This window comes from Apium graveolens, chromosome 5, assembly GCF_009905375.1.
Source record: "Apium graveolens cultivar Ventura chromosome 5, ASM990537v1, whole genome shotgun sequence".
In the NCBI taxonomy this organism is placed as follows: domain Eukaryota; kingdom Viridiplantae; phylum Streptophyta; class Magnoliopsida; order Apiales; family Apiaceae; genus Apium; species Apium graveolens.
Window position 1 is genome coordinate 8,379,302 of NC_133651.1, and position 18,982 is coordinate 8,398,283.

Genomic DNA, 18,982 nt, shown 5'->3' on the forward strand with positions numbered 1-18,982 from the left:
TTAAACCGCATTCATGAGAGTGCAAAAGCATGGTAGAATTTAAAAAACAAATATAATGTACGTACAAAACAAAGTTAAAATACTTGAGGGGCAGGAATGATATAACCGAAATAGATAAAGCCTTATACGATGTAATTCTAAAGAAATTACATTACAGTAGCATGTAATTCCAGAAATACAGGTTCAACAGAAATGCATCTGGTGACATGCATTAAGCAGAACGCAGACAAAGCATTACAGTATCATGTAATTCCAGAAATACAGGTTCAACAGAAATGCAGGTGAGTATTTAAATTGTGGACAAAGAGGTATATGTCAAAAAGGCCGACAACCTCTAAAAATGAATTTCGCATCCATGACAGAACAATGTATATTAACTGACTGTTCTGGTGCTAAGAAACCCCTCAGATAAGTAAATTCAACAAAATCACATATCTTGCTTTAACATCTGTTTTATACAGATTCAATTGCAAATTTAAATGAACAAACTGCAGATGTGAAGATATAAATTACCTGATCCCTGCAACAATCCCAGCTGACATTATTTTTTATGTTTCAGCATAATGTTGCCCCTTGATCCATGTAAGTGCCGTAGCACAAACTGCGTATGAATATCACTAGGCGTTAAATTCAGCGCTGCCAATTTCATAATCAATTCAAATTTACAAGATTATCACCAGTCAAAACTTTGCATTACTTCTGTAATAATATTCTACAATCTAAGCATAAGTAAAGAAAGGTGTACAAACTTAGGTTCTATATTCTTCACATGCTAAACAGATGTTTATTTTCCCTGGTCTTCCTAAACAGCATCTAAATATGTGCTAACTAATAGATCCACAAGAATCTATATCAAAAAGCAATGGTAGAGCTAGAAAACCTTAACTCAGGGGACAGGGCACTAAAATAAATTAAAAACATACAAGTCAGACATCTCTTTATAAAAAAAAATTCTCTACTGGGGGCAAAAATTATTTCCAATCATATATCATAATATGATTAGTATTTTTTTTTATTTTTGGGTTTAGTGGGGACTATAATTCCCTCCAGCTTGTATGTACACTTAAACATCGATAACTAACATTCAAGGAGAATTTTATTCAATTATTGAGATTATTCAATTCCGAAGTTTAAATACATTGTCTCTTCTACACTGGTATGTTTAGACCGAAAGAAGTTTTTAGCAAACCTATTATTCTTATTCAGTACCAACATTTGGTATCCATTATTGATTTCATTCTTAATCCATTACAAAAATAAAATAGCATGTTCATAAATACATAGAAATAATAGAAAGTATCATTTTAAATGTGACAACATAAATATGTATAAAGAAGAAAACAATAAAAATGTAGATTACCAGTCTCAAGAATGAAAGCGAAAAAGGAATTAGCTAGCTTATGAAAAGCATTGAGACTCAAATATCCAGCTAAAATGAGCAATAGACCTATGCCAAGACCTCCGCCAAGAGACGCAGTGCTTCCGTTCTTGATAAATCCAGTGATCCCTCCGCAAGCAACCAGCATTCCATATGGGATCGTAAAGAAAAAATCAGTACTTACCTCTTCTTAGCTGCAACAACAGAAATTAACAAATTACTAGGTTATACCAACACTCTCAACAGAGAGAAACAAAAAGCTGGCGTGTTAGTTGCATGTACATTTATAACTCATCTGATTCATGAAATGTTCTAGTATAGTAATGCTTAATATTACAATAACTGCACATTTTTTACCTTCTCTCAGTTTGATTCTTATCTTGTTTGTCTTTGGATGGCTTCTGTACAGTAAACTTATGCAGCAGTGGTTTATCCATTGTGAGCTTTAGGAGATTCTCGGTTAGGAGATTCTCGGTGTATATAAATGAATTACACTCGACAGGAATCCCACGCATCCTAACCTTCTTGACTTTATTCTTGTCAAGGTCATACCACAAAAGCTTTTCTGTATCGACCTCTAGAAGTACATCACTACAACTATATTAATCAAAAAATAGATAAATGATTGATAGATAAATAGCTACACCTAATACTCATACCAATCAGTACTATTAGAAAAGGTACAAAAATCACTAAATTAAAAAACTAGAAGTAGTCTATATCTCAAAAATTATCACAAGATTCAATTAAAACTTCAAAAAAAAATCCCAAAAATCAACAAAAACATATAAATAAACAAATCGTTCCTTAACTGAAAGTGCAGACCTAGACGAGACAATCTCCGCAAGCATCTATATACAAATAAACAGAGAAAAACTCATATAAACATATAAAAGCCAATAACACAAAAAAACCCTAATTGTAAAAATCCAATTTGGAAAAATACCTTTAGATAAAACCCTAATTGAGAAACCCGATTGCAGAAGAATAACCGATTGTAGAACAAGAAGACTCGATATCAGTGAAGCCCCAAACCAATTGTGTTGAGAAACATGAATGTAAAACAAGACGACCCGGTTGAATCCTTTTGCAGTGAAGCCCTAAATTGATAGGGCGCGAATCAATTGAACAAAGACCTAGCTAATCTATAATTCAGTTCAATTGAAAATTGATAGTGACTGAGAGAGAGAATTTTAGAATGTGATAGAGCAACTGTGAGAGATGTTTAGATGTTTAGATATTTTTAGACTGAGAGAGATGCTTCTCCAAAATTTTGAGCCCGCTCTCTCAAAATTTTGAAGTCACCTGATCTGAGTCCAATGAGAGCCCAAGAAGAGTTCAAACAACTGTCCCTAATTTCACTTTTATTTTTTATTTTTTTAATAAACTTTTAAATTTAAAGAGTGTTCAATTTTTTTATTAATAAAAATTATCAGTTACTAATTAGTACAGTTAACAAAATTTAACAAAAAAACTATTTTATCATTCTTAGCTAATATTAATATTATTGTTTAATTAAATTATCAAAATTGATTAATTTTCAAGTCAAATAATTATATATATTTATTTTTTTGTAAAAAGTTACTTTTTTATCTATTACCACCCTATTGTAACATAAATTTCCACATGTTACCGTATGTAACACTTTGAAGTTATAGTAACATGGTACAAAGGCTATGGTAACATAAAAAATACTACGTTGCGGTAGGCTAAGATGAGCATAGCTAAGGTAACATATTTTTTTAACACGCATGATTAAACGATTGCGATAGGGCATCTATGGCATAGTGCACCCCCGTTCCCTTTCCCCCTGTTCATTCTTGCCCTCCCCGGCTCCCCTCCCCCCTCCTTTTTCTTTTTCCGGCCAACTTTTTATTTTTTTCCGGCCAATCCCTCTTTATTCCTTTACCAATTCCCTTTTCTTCTATTTTTCTACAACTCAATTACCCGCATCTCAAAAACCATTTTTTATCTTTATTTTTCGAACAAAAACTTAGGTGGGTTTTTAAAATTTGGTGTTTTAATTTCGTTTTTTATTATGGGTTTGTGTTTAAGAAAGTTGGAGGAGTATATGTATGAAATTTTTGAAGTGAAAACTTGAAATTTGTATAAATTAAATTTGGTATGATTTTTGATTCATATATTAGTTCTTGATGAATTGTTTTATATTAATATAATTATTGATAATCGATTGTACGTTATTAGCTATGCTTGGGATACTAGTTTGTTGAATTTTGTTGAGATTTACATGATTTCGAGTTTGGCCGGAAAGTTATGATTTTAATCGGAAAATGCATTATATAATTGATATGTCTTTGTTGAGGTTATATTTGAATTGTGGAAACGATGTAAACTAATTTGTTGTGTGAAATTGGACCGAAAAAACCCTTTTTTTGCAACATCGGAGTTATTGGAATGATTATCGTATTTTTTGAAACTCGCCGGAATCTGAGAATTTTTCCGGCGAGATTTTTTTTTTAAAATCTGGTGCTCGTTAATTCGACCGCATTCGGTCGAATTTAGAACAATGTTTATAATCGTATACGGTCGAATTTATGTTTTAGGCGGAAGTTTCAAAAAAATTCAAAATTTCAAATTTTTGGGCGGGATTTTCAAATTTTAGGTGAAAAACAAATTCTACCAATTTTGGTCGAATTTAAACGGTTGTATTTAGCCGGTCGTATACTAAATACGACCGGTTTACTAAATATTACTCGAGCATTTTCGACCGGCCGAAAAACCGGTTGTATTTAGCTAAATACAACCGAAAACGGTCGAATTTAACTAAATACAACCGGTTTTTTTCCGGTTGTATTTACCCATTTTTTTTGTAGTGATTTTAATCTGACCTCCTCTAAAAACGTAGTAAATAATTCAAACTCCGAACAGTCTTCAAACATCGATAAATAAAATAAGTAAACAAAAATTAGTGACTTCTTGGATTCTTAACCCTAAAATTCATATCTACCCCCATTCGCTATACCAAAATAAACTATATGCTCAAAGTCTTACAAAGTTAATCTTGAAAAAAATACTAAATTAAATGAATTAAACCTCGGTTCAGGCTGGCCTTGGAAAATTTGTGACAAGTAAACTTTTTTAGCCCCAAATCTCTCACAATCCTATTGATTCTTCCCACATTTTAGCCCCCGAATTCATATCTACCCCAATTCCCCAAAATTCAAAGAGGGAAATTCTACTTTTTCCTCAAAATTTTGGCGGTAAATTTGACTTTTCTCAAATTTTTTGCGGAGAATAATTTATGATGAATTCTGTCATAAATTAGCATATAATTTTTGATATTTTCAATTTTTAAAAATCTAATTTCATGATCCAACCATAATAATATCAACCTTTATCTGTTTGGGTGACATTTCAGAAATTTCATAAAAAAATTAAATATTTTGATAAAATTATTTAATATGAAATATTGATTATATCACTAATATATATATATATATATATATTCATATGGGTGGATAAGTGAAAAATATTTTTAAAATAATCGAAACACAATTTCAGAACTAAACACTGGTTAGCTGTACTAGTCAAACTGATACTCGATTGTTAAAATGGCTAATCAAATAACATTGTTTTAATATTAAATTTTGGTTATATCACTATTATATATATCTATTGAAATCCAAATGGTTGGATTATTGAAAAATATTTTTAAAATAATCGAAACACCAATTCAGGGTTAAACACTAGTTAGTTGGACAAGTCAAACTCATGTTGGACTGTTAAAATGACAAACCAAATAAAATTATTTTGATATAAAATTTTGGTTATATCACTAATATATATATATATTTATTTATTTACATCCATACGGTTTGATCGTTGAAAAATATTTATAAAATAATCGAAACATCAATTCAGGATTAAACAATAGTTTATTGTACTAGTCACACTCATGCTTGACTGTTAAAATGACAAACCTAATAAAATTATTTTGATATTAAATTTTGGTTATATCACTAATATATGTATCTATTGACATCCATATGGTTTGATAGGTGAAAAATATTTTTAAAATAATCGAAACACATATTCAGAACTAAACACTGGTTAGCTATACTAGTCAAACTGATACTTGATTGTTAAAATGGCAAATCAAATGACATTGTTTTAATATTAAATTTTCATTATATCACTATTATATATATATCTATTGAAATCCAAATGGTTGGATTATTAAAAAAAATATTTTTAAAATAATCGAAACACCAATTCATGATTAAAAACTACTTAGTTGTACAAGTCAAACTCATGTTTTACTGTGAAAATGAAAAACCAAATAAAATTATTTTGATATGAAATTTTGGTTATATCACTAATATATATCTATTTACATCCATATTGTTTGATCGTTGAAAAATATTTATAAAATAATCGAAACACCAATTCATGATTAAATACTAGTTAGATGTACTAGTCAAACTTGACTGTTAAAATAACAAACAAAATAAAATTATTTTGATATAAAATTTTGGTTATATCACTAATATATATACATCTATTGACATCCATATGGTTGGATAAGTGAAAAATATTTTTAAAATAATCAAAACATAAATTCAGAACTAAACACTAGTTAGCTGTACTAGTCAAATTAATACTTGACTGTTAAAATGGAAAATCAAATAACATTATTTTAATATTAAATTTTGGTTATATCACTATTATATATCTATTTGTATCCAAACATTTGGATTATTGAGAAATATTTTTAAAATAATTGAAACACCAATTCAGGATTAAACACTAGTTAGTTGTAAAAGTCAAACTCATGTTTGACTGTTAAAATGACAAACCAAATAAAATTGTTTTGATATGAAATTTTGGTCATATCACTAGTATATATCTATTGACATCCATACAGTTGGATCGTCGAAAAATATTTTTAAAATAATCTAAACACAAATTCAGGACTAAACACTAGTTAGTTGTACAAGTTAAACTCATGCTTGACTGTTATAATGGCAAACCAAATAAAATTATTTTGAGATGAAATTTTGGTTACATCACTAATATATATCTATTAACATCCATACGGTTGGATCGTTGAAAACTATTTTTATAAAATTGAAACACCAATTGAGGATTAAACATTAGTTTGTTGTAATAGTCAAACTGAAGGTTGACCGTTAAAATGGCAAACCAAATAAAATTATTTTGATATTAAATTTTGGTTACATCACTAATATATATCTATTAACATCCATATGGTTGGATCGTTGAAAAATATTTTTAAAATAATTGAAACACAAATTTAGAATTAAACACTTTAGTTGTACTAGTTAGACTGATACTTGACTGTTAAAATGGAAAATCAAATAAAATTTTTTTAATATTAAAATTTGGTTATATATCTATTGAAATCCATACGGTTGGATCGTCAAAAAATATTTTTAAAATAATCGAAACACAAATTCAGGACTAAACACTGGTTAGTTGTACAAGTCAAACTCATGCTTGACTGTTAAAATGGCAAACCAAATAAAATTATTTTGATATAAAATTTTGGTTACATCACTAATATATATCTATTAACATCCATATGGTTGGATCGTTGAAAACTAGTTTTAAAATAATCGAAACACCAATTGAGGATTAAACACTAGTTTGTTGTACTAGTCAAACTGAAGCTTGACCGTTAAAATGGCAAACCAAATAAAATTATTTTGATATGAAATTTTGGTTACATCACTAATATATAAATCTATTAACATCTAAATGGTTGGATCGTTGAAAAATATTTTTAAAATAATCGAAATACAAATTCAGGACTAAACACTGGTTAGCTGTACAAGTCAAACTCATGCTTGACTGTTAAAATGGCAAACCAAATAAAATTATTTTGATATGAAATTTTTGTAACATCACTAATATATATCTATTAACATCCATATGGTTGGATCGTCGAAAAATATTTTTTAAATAATCGAAACACAAATTCAGAACTAAACACTAGTTAGATGTACTACTTAAACTGATACTTGACTGTTAAAATGGCAAATCAAATAAAATTGTTTTAATATTAAATTTTGGTTATATCACTATTATATATATCTATTGAAATGCATACGGTTGGATCGTCGAAAAATATTTTTAAAATAATCGAAACACAAATTCAGGACTAAACACTGGTTAGTTGTACAATCAAACTCATGCTTGACTGTTAAAATGGCAAACCAAATAAAATTATTTTGATATGAAATTTTGGTTACATCACTAATATATATATATATATATTAAAATCCATACGGTTGGATCGTTGAAAACTATTTTTAAAATAATCGAAACACCAATTGAGGATTAAACACTAGTTTGTTGTACTAGTCAAACTAAAGCTTGGCCGTTAAAATGGCAAACGAAATAAAATTATTTTGATATAAAAATTTGGTTACATCACTAATATATATCTATTAACATCTATAAGGTTGGATCGTTGAAAAATATTTTTAAAATAATCGAACACTTGTTAGCTGTATAAGTCAAACTCATGCTTGACTGTTAAAATGACAAACCAAATAAAATTATTTTGATATGAAATTTCGGTTACATCACTAATATATATCTAGTAACATCCATATGGTTGGATCGTTGGAAACTATTTTTAAAATAATCGAAACACCAATTCAGGATTAAACACTAGTTAGTTGTACTAGTCAAACTGATGCTTCACTCTTAAAATGGCAAACCAAATAAAATTATTTTGATATAATATTTTGGTTACATCCCTAATATATATATATATATTTATTGACATCCATACGGTTGGATCATTTAAAAGTATTTTTAAATAACTGAATTAACCGAAGTAATTATATCTATATTTTAAAATTATATATATATATATTACATTTCAGTAAAACATTAAATAAACAAAACATGTGAAGCTGTGAAGTCGACTAGCACCAGATAGAAAGGAGTTAATAATGTGCTTATATGATATATCTAAAGAAAATTTTCCTTTCACTCATGTGAGATTTGGGTTGAGAGCTCAATAGTCAGACCGAGGGGAGGCTATTCTAATCTGACCTCCTCTAAAAATGTAGTAAATAATTCAAAATCCGAATAGTCTTCAAACATCGGTAAATAAAATAATTAAACAAAAATTAGTGACTTCTTGGATTCTTAACCCTAAAATTCATATCTACCCCCATTCCCTATACCATAATAAACTATATGCTCAAAGTCTTACAAAGTTAATCTTTAAAAAATTACTAAATTCAATGAATTAAACCCCGGTTCACACTGGCCTTGGAAAATTTATGACAAGTAAACTTTTTTAGCCCCAAATCTCTCAGAATCCTATTGATTCTTTCCAGATTTTAGCCCCCAAATTCATATCTACCCCAATTCCCAAAAAATACAAAAAAATATGTGCTCAAAGTCTAACAAACAAATTCACCTAATCAATTAGGCACAAAAATCCAGATAAAAATTCAGCATTCAGAACCTTTTAATCCCTTAAACCAACTGATCGAGTAATTAAAATCTAGTTAACATCACATAAACGCACAAATTAAGTACACATAGTTTGAGATCAAACAAGATAAACAAACAATTCAAGATATACAACATCTACCACCTACTATTAATAAACAGCCAAAATACAATTGTTTTATTTCCCTTTGTGAGAAGAACCTGATTGTAACTAATTCAAAAACAAAAAATTCAAAAGATTAGATCACTGCAATTAATAATTTCCAATATTCTTGATACAAATGGTGACCAGTGGCAAAGAATTTTCAAGAAAAAAAGTGTAAGAGAAATTTGAGCTCGCTTGAATTATTTGACAGCATGAAATCCTAGAACTTCTGTTATAATGTAAGTGTATGTGTGCGCGAAGGAGATGATTCTAGCTTGTCGTTATCTTTACCCGCCCTAAAGAATTTTGAAACGATGCATGTACTTTAACATAACGCTCTCATTAGACACTTCCGGTTTGGAAAATCTCAAAGTGACTTATAAATTAAATTGATAATGATAAGTTGATAAATGCTTATAAGTTATACTAGCTTAAATTCCGTTTCCGTTAATATTTTAATAAATTTTGAATTTTTTATCCAATCATATATTAATTTTAATATATTTATATGAATATATAATAAGTATAGATTTATAATAAAAATAATAAAAGAATGAGTTGTGATCGTAGTTTAGTAGGATAAGTTTTCGTCATAATTTAGCGGGATAAGTAGACTATATTTAGTAATTTAACAATTTAGTAGTTTAGCATGTATATAACACTATTTATTTTATTTCTAATAATCAAAATAAGATGATAATCGTTGAAACAAAATATAGCTCATTCCGATTATTATATTATAGTATAGATTTTTAAATTGCGTCAATAGAATTTATTATTTTATTTTATCCCGATTTAGCAAATCCAATTAAATATGTACTCGATTTTTCTATAGCCCGTATCAATAGTATAGTTTTATTTAAACCTAGATGGATAGTGTATATAATTTTAATATTTTTTTGTTCCGAGGCTATTATACCTACTAACGAATTGTCTTTTGATTTTATTTTTGTTTTTGACTTGTTCAATAATATAACTTTTTTATACAGGTGAACAATATATATTATTGTTATTCCCAAGGAACTAACAATGAGATTTACAGAAGGGGGGTTGATTGTAAATCTCAAAACTTTTTCAAGTTTTGAGCAGTTTCAAAGGCTAAGTGTTTTGATGAACAGTTGTGTATGAATTGCTTTGAGCAGGTGCAGATAGATATATATTCAAGACACAATTGTAAAGAACTCAAAGGATTTAAAAACTTTTCTGGTGGATTTGTTGTTCCACCAGAGATGTGTATTTCAGAAAATCTGTGATTCAAAGAATTGATCACAGTTGTGTCCTAGTACAAACTAGATGATTTTCTCTCTATATTTTTCTAAACAGCTCTGGAAAATTCATCATCTAATTACTAGCTGCAACTTGGTTTATATATCACCAAGTTTACAAGTGAAGACAAAGATAAAATACAATTTTTAAAATAGTTCTTCACATGTTTCTTCTTCATTTCTCTATCCAATGCAATCTAGGATAATCTGTGAATCTTTGAATACTTCCTTGTTTGCACCAGAATGGAAATGCTGCATTTTTTTGATTCCTCCAAGAGGCTACCACATTCCAATTGTCTCTATCAACCCATGTGCCTCTGTCAGCTTATGAATTGTCACTGTCAACTGCTATTGAACTGAGCATCCGTTGAAGCTTTCATCCGTTGATGCTTTATCAGTTGAAGCTTTATCCGTTGATGCATTAACAGTTGAAGCTTTATCCGATGATGTACTCATCCGTTGATGGATGTTATCCGTTGAAGCTTTAGAGACATCCGTTGAAGCTTTGTTTCTCATTCGTTGGCCTTTAATCTATCAGTTGATACTACTTCATTTATACAAAATTACAAGGCATGAAATATTTACAATTAGCCCTCCTATTTGCATATCCACTAGTAGTCAACATGACTTATAATTTCCCACAACTTCTAAGAATTATAACTTAAATACAGAAGTTGAAATATGCTACAATACTAAACTTATTTTTAAGTAAAGCTACTCCATTAATGGATAGCCAAAGTGGTCTTATCCATTGAGGCTACAACCACTAGATTTCTACTTAAGTGTTTTGCTTAACTTATCATCAAACTAATACACATATTCCTAACAATCTCCCCCTATTTATGTCTACTAGAATTGTAGGCATAAATTTAGGTTTAACTTGATGATAACAAAACACTTAACAAATATATGAGCTGAAATCAAGTAGAAATTCAAAAGTGATGCACAAGTGTATGTATTGAGATAGAATTGAAGAATTACATTATTTCCAAGGATGCTCCTTTAGACTGAGCAAATTATTTTCTTTTCCTTTGTTCCCTTATTTTCTTCCCTAGCCTCCTGTCATTTTCCTCTACTTGGAGTTGGAGTTGTCTGTAGAATTCAGATTCATCTTCTTCACTGATATCCAACTTAGATTGCATGTCCTTGAGAGTTCCATTACTGGCAATTTTAAGCTGGTCTTCAAATCTGAAAAATCTCATGACTCCTTTATTGTCTCTGAACTCCATCAACCGATGAGGTGATTTATGAATTGTAATTCCATGCTCAGGGATGCGTAATGTTCTAGGCAAGGAATTAGACTCCCGCCAAGTTTTCCTTATATTGGCAATCTTGTTGAGAATCTCAGTTTTGGCAGTCCTGGTAAAGCCAGAATCCCTTTTGATAGCTGAGTAGACTCTAACCAAGGTAGAATAGCACTCATTTAGAATTCTTTGAAGAGGCCAAGTCCTTTCCTCACTTCCTTTATACTTGAACACTAGCCTTTCTGGGAGCTGTTTGTAGGAACTTATTCCCCTTACTTCCTCCAGCTCATCCAGATAGAGTTCAATATCTGTATACTCTTTTATGTCACAAATGTGAACATAATCATCCTTTGAGGCTTGTGGCTTAGGCTTAAGTTTATGTTTCTGAGTGAATTTACTTGAGGTTAGGGGAGGTGTTGATTTGGATTTTCTTTTCAGTTTCTTTGGTGGTGGAGAGGTAGTTAGGAAGGTAGGCAAGTTGATGGTGTCCCAATCAATAGGTTCCTCTTTAGGGATGATTGGTTCACCATGGACATTTATACTGGGATCAGCAACAAAAGGTTCAGGAATGGAAGGTAGTGGTTTAGATTTTGATTAGGTTTCCACAGTGTCATCTCCACTCTTCCTTTTTGCATTGGCCTTCTTTCTGTTCCCTTTCTGCCATTCCTTTCTTTTCTCCCTTCTTTCCTCCACACTCTCACCAACCACATTCCCCATATCCACATTTCTGCTTTCAATCTTGTCTTCTTCACTTTTGTCTTCAATCTTATTCTTTTCTTCAGTCTGACTTGGCTTTAGCATTTTTTCAAGCTTTGTTTGTGCTCTTTTGTCAGCCTTCAGCTTTTTAGCTTCTTCCTTTAACCTCATGGTTTCTTCCCTCTTGGCTATTGAGAATTTGGGATGTCCTTGCATCACACAGATACTCTTTCCCTCTCTATAGATGATAGCCATATTCATTCTTTCCACTACATCCTTGGTCTCTTTATGCTTTATGATGTTATTACCCAAAACTTTGTCTTCATCAGGCTTTGGAAGAGGAAAATCCACTTTTTTTAGTTGAACAAAGTTTAGAGGGTTCTTTGTAGAGTCCTTGTTGAATCTAGTGGATGTCTTGAGTACCATGGGCTTCAGGTCCCTGAAAGAAGTTTCTCCAACCTTATTCCTCCTTACTGGATTGAGCTCCATTGTGATTTGCTCAACTTTTGTGCTATGTTTCACAGATAAGGATTTTATAGTTGTAGAGCCAAACACCTGTTGCATCCTTTCATCAATTTTCTCCTTTGCTCTTTCACCTTCATCTCAGCTGCTGCTAGCTAGATTAGATTAATTCCATCAAGCTTTCCTTTAATTTGAAGTGTTGGATAAGTAGTGATGGCAGGAACTAGCACTTTGGATATTTGAATGTTTGTAGATGGCTCCCCTGTAGATGGTTCTCCTCCCCCTTCCACTTTATTCTCCCCCGTTTTGTTATCATCAATGAGAGGAGTCAAGCCTTGTGCTTTAGCCAGTTGCATTAGAAGACTAGTCTGAGACTGTTGATTTTGAAGAATGGTGACCACAGAGTTTTCAATAACTTGAACTATGTCCTCCAATTTGGCCAGCTTCTTTTCAGCATCTGATTCTCTTCTCAGTCTTAGTAACAGGTCCTGCATGGTACCAAAGGGCATGATTGAATCCAGCTTCTCAGAATTGTAGGACTTCAATTCAGTTATATCCTTCTTGAGTTCATCCACACTCAGATTTTGTCTTAATTGTTGTAGCTTCATGAGATCTAGAGAATATAAGTGGGCTTGAAGAATATTCTTGGTACCAGCATTTGAGGTGTTCTGAATGGCCTTTTGGATAGACATGACTTGTTTGACTAAGGATACATTGAATTGTCCTGGTGTAGACTCCTTTGTCAATGCCCATTCAGGTAAATTTGGAATAGAACTCGGGCCTTCATCTCCCCCTAAGTTCATGCTTCCATCAAATGAAACAGAGTCATCATCATTAGAATTTACTCCAAATTCTTCAGATGGCTCACCAGCTGTAGAAGGCATCAAATTGACAGTAGCTTTATCCCTTTGTAGAGATTCTGAAGTATGTACTAGATTTAAAATCTTCTCTGCCTCCTTATTGCCCTGAGTAGCCAACAGTTGATAGGCTGACACAGGATGAGTAAAAGTGTCAGCATCCAAGGAAATGTTATCAATTATAGCTTTATAATGTTGCTGAAATTGTCTTTCCTTTTCAGCATCATCCACAATCATTGACTCATGAGCAATGGTTGGATCCTCCCGTATACCTTCTGTACCTGCCTTTCTCTCAATTTCTCTCTTTTCTTGCATCAGGGGCTCCCCCTGGCTCACACTCCTCACACCCTCACCTTCACCTACTAAGGTGGCACTCCTCTCACTTTCTTTTGCCATGCTGGAAGAAATTGCATGCATATTTAGACTCTCAAGCTCTCTTTTTGCCTGGGAGCAACCCAGCCTCTCACTCAAATTTTCACTCCCTTTCCTCAATCCTAGAAGTGATTGTACAGTAACCATGTCTTCTACACTTGGAATTAATTTAGTTGTTTGTGTAGAGGCTATCAACGGATAAGGAGTATCCGTTGAAGTGGAAATTGATGGTATCAACGGATAACTGATTTTAAGCTTATGCGTTGAAGAACAACCACTTGTCAACGGATGAGAGATATCCGTTGAAGAAGTAAAAGAAGTAAAAATTGAAAGTGACATAATTGTTGAATCTGTGTGGATTGATTTTAATTTAGGTGACATAGATTCTTCAACTAAGTCTGAAAGAATTGGCTGATGATCCAACAAATCATCTAAAAGATGATGATCACCAGTATTTGAGTGGGGCTCATCCCTGAGTTGTAAAGAGGGCGAATCAGGAATTGATGTGAATATCATGTCCACATCCAGAGATGGTGATGGAGAATTTGGTGATTGATGTGTGTCAATTTTGAGAGAATGGGGTTGTGACTCCACATTTGTTGGAGTCACATTAAGCTGAATTTGAGAAGGCATAGATACAGGTGGGTGTATCTGTGCAGTGTGTGTACCCTGTGTGGAAACTAGGGTTTTGACCTTTTTTCTTCTTGTAAAGGCTTTTACAGGTGAGTGTGTGGCTTCAGTGTCCCTCCCTCTTTTGTTATGTGTCCCTGGTTGGGGACTATTTTCAATAGTTGCACCCTTTTGGGAGGATGCACCTAGGGATGAGTTTGAATCATTTTCAACCACCACAGTCTTTTGAAAAACTGTGGCTTGGCTAGCTGGGGTACCACTCACCTCTCCTACCTTATCCTGGGGGTTTTGTTGATGTTCACCCCTCCCCTCACCACTCACACCCTGTTCACTCCCCTCAAGGTTTATGGTAGTTGTTACAACTGTTGTCTTTTGAGAAACAACAGAGGTGGCTTTCTTTGACTTTGGTTTTGAAACTTTAGGTTTGGTGGCCTTGGTAGGAATCTGTTGGGACAAAGACACAAATTCAATATTTACACTTGAAGGCAAAGAAATGATGGGGTTGGAAGTAGTAGGAGTTAAAGAAGTATTTACCTCACTTACCTGAGGTGCATTCATGATTGGTAAGTATACCAATGGCACCTGATTATTGGGGTTAATTCTCAAAAGGTCTGCAAGGACCCTCTTCTCTTGTGCCCAGCATTTGAGTTTATTACTCTCATTGGTTATGACCAAACCTTCAGCAGCATGGTTAGCCAATAACATAAAGAATCTAGCATAGTAGATGTTATGAGGTCTATTAGCCTTGTTACCTAACCTAGTACCCAATTCTAGCATAACATAATTGCTAAAATTAAAGTACCTATTAGAAACTAGCATATAGAGCATATTAATAAGAGATGAAGTTATTGCATCAAAATTACTAATTTTCCCAGAGAAAACCTTGATAAAGGCATCACCAAGAAAACTCCATTCTTTCCTAAGGCTTTTTCTCCTAATACTTCCTAAACTAGCAGAATCAAAGGAATAGCCTATGGAATCTAACATGCTAGATACATCATTATTAGTGTGTTATGTCATGGGATTATTTTCAGGTAGTTTAAAACAGGACTGTATATCATCACAGTTAATACAGTAATCTTTACCTTTGAGAGATAAAGTCATGGTCATATCAGTAGGGTTGAACTCTGCAGTTGTCCAAATCTCCTCAATTACCTCACAGTAAATTGTTGGGGCTTCCAGCATTGCATAGCTTAGTTTGCAGTTTTTGATGAAGTCCATCATCTTGTGATAATCTGAGTGGGCTTCGTTCTTTTCCACCAAAGCTACGAAATTGTTTTTCTCATAGACAAATCCAGATTCGGACATTATCTTTACTACTGGTGCCATTGTAGTGGGTAGAGGTTGCAGAGAAAGGTTGAGAGTTTTGGGAGAGAAAGAGAGTAAAAGCTTTTGAAAAATTGCAAGAAAGCGTAAAGTGAAAATAAGAATTCAAAGGGGCTTTTATACTTTCTCAAATTAAAACATAAAGAGAATGATTAAACAATATTTTAAGTGAATTACAGCCGTTTGAGAATAAAGGAAAACTGTATGTATTCTAAAATTTGCCTTTAATACAAATACATACAACTGTGTATATATATATATGTATCAACGGTTAAGTAAAAAGAATCAACGACTGTGACTTACTTAAAATGACTGATGTGACACTTCAACGGATGAGGTAAACAGTTATCCGTTGAAGATTAACACAGTTTTATCCGTTGAAGGATAAAATTACCAGAAATGTATTTATCTTTCAACGGATAATGAATATCCGTTGATAGAACAGTTTTGGCTTACGGTACTGTTGACAAAACTCTTTTCTTTAGAAATGTTAATGGCTCTACAATACTTGTTCAAATTTATGTAGATGATATTATATTTGGTTCTACAGATGATAAACTTTGTAAAAAGTTTGCTAAGTTAATGCAAAGTAAATATGAAATGAGCATGATGGGAGAGCTAACTTATTTTCTTAGTTTACAAGTTAAACAAGTTAGTGGTAGAATTTTCATTAGTCAAACTAAATATATTTATGATCTTTTAAAGAAGTTTGACTTAATGGAATGTTCATCTGCAAAAACTCCCATGGCCACTGCCACCAAGCTTGAATTAAACAAGGCTGAAAAGTCTGTGGACATTATAAGTTATAGAGGCATGGTTGGTTCACTTCTATATTTAACTGCTAGTAGACCTGATATAATTTTTTCTACATATCTCTGTGCTAGATTTCAAGATGACCCTAAAGAATCTCACTTAGTTGCTATTAAAAGAATTTTCAGATATCTCAAAGGGACTCCAAATCTAGGAATTTGGTACCCTAGAGAGTCTGGTTTTGATCTAATTGGCTACTCAGATGCAGATTATGCAGGTTGCAAAATAGACAGGAAAAGTACAACTGGCACCTGTCAATTTCTAGGGAATAAGCTTGTGGCATGGTTCAGTAAGAAGCAAAATTATATTTCTACATCAACAGCTGAAGCTGAGTACATTGTTGCTAGTAGTTGCTGTGCACAGATACTATGGATGAGGAATCAACTATTTAACTATGGGCTAAATGTTGACAAAATTCCAATATTCTATGACAACACAAGTCCCATTGCCATTACTGAAAATCCAGTGCAGCACTCAAGAACCAAGCACATTGACATCAAGTACCACTTCATAAGGGAACGTGTGATGAATGGTACAGTGGAACTTCATTTTGTTCCAAGTGAAAAATAGATTGCAAACATATTTACCAAGCCACTTGATGAATCAACATTCAAAAGATTAGTAAGTGAGCTAGGTATGCTTAATTATTCATAAATTTATGTCCTTATTGTAATTTGTTTTGTAGCCTGAAATGAATTTGTTGCAAGAACAAAGTTGGCTTTAAGTAAGTAAGTATCTAGGAGAAATTTTGACAAAGTCTCATACCAGGCTCTAGGTGCTTGCTTTAGTCCATAGAGTGCTTTCAACATATAATACACATGGTTTGGAAAATTAGAATCTTCAAATCCTGGAGGTTGGCTCACATAAACTTCTTCCTCCAATTCTCCATTCAGAAATGCACTCTTGACATCCATTTGATAGACTCTGAAATTGGCATGGGCTACATAGGCTAGAAAAATTCTGATGGCTTCAAGTCTTGCAACTGGAGCAAATGTCTCATCAAAATATATTCCCTCTTGTTGAGAATAGTCCTTAGCAACCAATCTAGCTTTATTCCTTATGACAATGCCATTTTCATCCATCTTGTTTCTGAATACCCATTTTATGTCAATAGAGCTCTTGTTCTTTGGCTTGGGTACCAGCTTCCATACCTTGTTCCTCTCAAATTGGTTTAGCTCATCTTGCATATTGGCATGGGCTACATAGGCTAGAAAAATTCTGATGGCTTCAAGTCTTGCAACTGGAGCAAATGTCTCATCAAAATATATTCCCTCTTGTTGAGAATAGTCCTTAGCAACCAATCTAGCTTTATTCCTTATGACAATGCCATTTTCATCCATCTTGTTTCTGAATACCCATTTTATGTCAATAGAGCTCTTGTTCTTTGGCGTGGGTACCAGCTTCCATACCTTGTTCCTCTCAAATTGGTTTAGCTCATCTTGCATTGCTAAAATCCAATCTGGATCCAGTAGAGCTTCTTCCACTCTCTTAGGTTCCTCCTGTGATAAAAAACTACTGTATAGACATTCATCTTGAGTAGCCCTTCTTGTTTGTATTAGTGTAGGTGCCCCAGAGGCAATACATTATTCTTTTATCTTTATGTCAGTTGATCATTCAATAAATGTATTTATTATGACCTTAATTACTGCGATATTTTGTTAGCATAATAAATGTCCTTAGAATCATGATACAAATTGTATAGTTTAAGTACATGACTTGAACTTGAGATTATATAATATATCATATTCTTAAAGGTCCCTAGTCGAGTATTATTATATAGGACAATAATAATACATAGATAGACTAGTATGTTGTTTGACAAGATAACCACATCTCATTGGTTATAAGTATGGGGATACTAAAGTCAATATATAGGTACATGTGAGAGTACATGGTACTGGACAGACCCACAGTGAGATTCTTCATGTTTAATAAAGTCATAAGAAAGACTCACAGTGATAATGGTGTAACGATCCTTTGACTTGAAATCATTATATTTCTATACGAGGATTAATATACTTTGACTACATTAAAAGTTACTTTTGATCGGGTGATGATAAAAGTGGACATCGGGTATATCATGAGTCGTATGAGAAATATGAATGATAGATAAAGGATTTAACCCTCCTATAATTAGGAGAGATATTATTGGCCTCTTGATTGAGTGAGATTATAAAAGCATGGTCATGCTCAAATAATGATTTGTCTCGATAATCTACTCATGTATCAAGTAAACCCGGATTAAATATTGAAGAGGATGACTAAATACATGCCTCGAGTTTAATCTATAATATGTATGGTTAAAGGGATTATATAACACGAAAAACATTAATCATGAAAGG